The following is a 2,500-nucleotide window of genomic DNA, read 5'->3' as shown; positions in this document are numbered from 1 at the left end:
TCAGAATGTTTCTTATTTTTTCATCACACGTAAATCAACACATTTAAATAGTGGCATAAATGCTGAATAATGTCATACATAATTATGATGTATGCAAGTATTCAGTCTGGTCTTTGTGTGTCAGTGCGTTGCTGACTGCTGCTGTTATGTCATGCTTAACCCCCATTGTGTGCGTTTATGTCGGTATATATGCAGGAGCTCTCTCTCTCTCCCTCCCTCTCTCTCTGCATGGCTACCCTTTTAGCGCACTCTCTCTCTCTTTCTCTCTCTCTCTCTCTCTCTCTCTCTCTTTCTCTCTCTCTCTCTCTCTCTCTCTCTCTGTAATTACACTGTCATATCTCATCTCGCTGCTGTGCATTGATTTGCTGAGAGCTGATGAAGTGAGGCCAGGGTACCACATGGGCAGGAGGATGTGGAGGTCAAGAGGTCAGGCCTTGAGGCGGGGGGCGGGGGTGGGGGGGGGGGCTGGACCAGTAGGATGGTAGGATTAGAATTACACTACACTTTAATACACACACACACACACACACACACACACACACACACACACACACACACGCACGCACACACAGACACTATGCAGCACACTGTCACAATCCGTTCACGTCAACATATTAATCCTGCTTTACTTCTCTGTGTCGTGTCGTTGTACTACATGCCGTTTGTGACATTTGGATGACATTCTGTATTCCGTGTGGAACGAGTGGATGTTTAGGTTGACGTTAGGTTCTTTGGCTGTGATGTGAAGCTGAAGCATTGCCCAGAGGTGAACTGGTGAATACTGAATACAACTGAAAGCTCGCTCGGATCTTCTGGCTACAATGAATAATGCTAGGTCTTTCTCGGGTCTCAAGATGCCACTGTTCTCTATACGTCGTCTATCTCTATATGATCTATATAACCTTTCCTTTACCAAGGCTTTCAACCTCTCCCATAGCTCAAAATAGCCTTCTGCCTTTTCCTAGAATATATTTTTCCCAAAGCCACTCATTATTATCATTAATATATATATTTGGCATTCAGCTTTCAGCCAACCTTTTAATGAGTTTTTTTGGAACGGTTGCAGCAGCAGAGGAAGTCATAGCTGGTCCGTTCTCGTGAGGACAGTATTATTTCTCATCGGTGTTCTGTTCTGTTCCCGACACACGCAGAATCATCACATCCACAAAATAAAGCCTTCCGCCCCACGGTTTAATTTGGGTTTCATTTCAGCCCCGGCTTTCTTTTGATGGGAGAATGAAAAACAATATCCTACCAAAGTGGCAAAAGTAAAAAGTGCCTGATTTCACTGGCCAATGTCACCAGCGATTTCTGTGCGTGAGATTGTCAATGAGCATTTGTACATTGAGGCGAGATTATTCTGGTTCAATATAATTTTCTATTATACAATTAAATATTAGAATACACTGTAATTCAACAGATCTGTTAATAGTGCTGTGTTGTTGGAAATGTTGTTTTTACAAAAAGCTAAATTGTCTCTTTGCTCTACTTGCCACACTTAGAGTCCTCAAGTCCATATGCTAAGGATAACATGGAGCTGGGTGTTGTCAATAATTTAATCACTCTGTCTGTGTCTCTGTCTCTGTCTCCATCTCCTCTCTCTCACACCTCGAAGGCCAAAGAACAGAGTCACTAAGAATGAGTGAAGATGGAGTACCCAGATACTCAGATATCTCGTCAGTTCTCTCTCTCAAACAAACAAAAGCTATCTTTCGATCAAACAACACTCTTCTAATACTGATAATAATGTGTTATATCAGGAGAAAGCGAGAGAGACGATCCTTCTTTCATTTAGTATTCTGTAGTATTCTATTCTGCCTCCCTCTCAGACACATAACCTGAAATGTGAAATACTGCACTGTCCTTATCTCCGCCCCCCCCCCCCCCCCCCCCCCCCCACGCACACATACACACTCCACTGTAAAGCCTTAAAGGATGAGAAGTTTCAAAGGTTTTGACCCCTGCTGTTTAGCAAGCCTCAATTGATGCAATAGCTAGGGATGCTCTGATTTATAGGCTGTACATCGTATTGGACTATGTTTGCCTTTTTCGGCCAAAATTAAGAGATTCACAGATGGCAGGGGCCATGTTTATCTGCTGTGTGGCATCTTTTATTCTTTTTTAAATAATACAAGAAAAGAAGGTGACATTGAAGGTTGTTTCAGAGATTTGTATGACTTCATTGTGCTCATTCAAAGACCGCCTGATAAAGGTCTGAAAGACCTGAAAACTGTTTTAAGTTGTTGTAAGAAAACTGTTAGAAAATATCTTTGTTTTCCCTGGCACAAGAGGAAGAATAGATAAACAAACAAAAACAACAACATTGGTATTGGCATCGTATCAGCCAAATAACTAATTAACCACAATACATCTCTCTCTTCCCTTTATCTTTCTCTCTTATTCTCTCACACGTCAATTCCCATCTCTCAGTAGTTATTTTTCAATCCTGTCTCTCTATCTCCCTCCCGTCTCTATCGCCCTCTCTCTCTCATTCTCTCAG

At 42.1% G+C, this 2,500-nt stretch overlaps 1 protein-coding gene across 5 annotated transcripts in view; it reads left to right on the top strand.

Annotated features, from left to right (window-relative positions):
* The window catches only part of dab2ipb (DAB2 interacting protein b), a 104,100-nt gene that overhangs the window by 49,938 nt on the left and 51,662 nt on the right, over positions 1-2,500 (top strand). The window lies entirely within an intron of this gene.

This window comes from Pollachius pollachius (assembly GCF_949987615.1).
Source record: "Pollachius pollachius genome assembly, chromosome: 4".
In the NCBI taxonomy this organism is placed as follows: domain Eukaryota; kingdom Metazoa; phylum Chordata; class Actinopteri; order Gadiformes; family Gadidae; genus Pollachius; species Pollachius pollachius.
The sequence above is the reverse complement of the archived record's forward strand: the minus strand, read 5'-3'. Positions and strand labels throughout refer to the sequence as shown.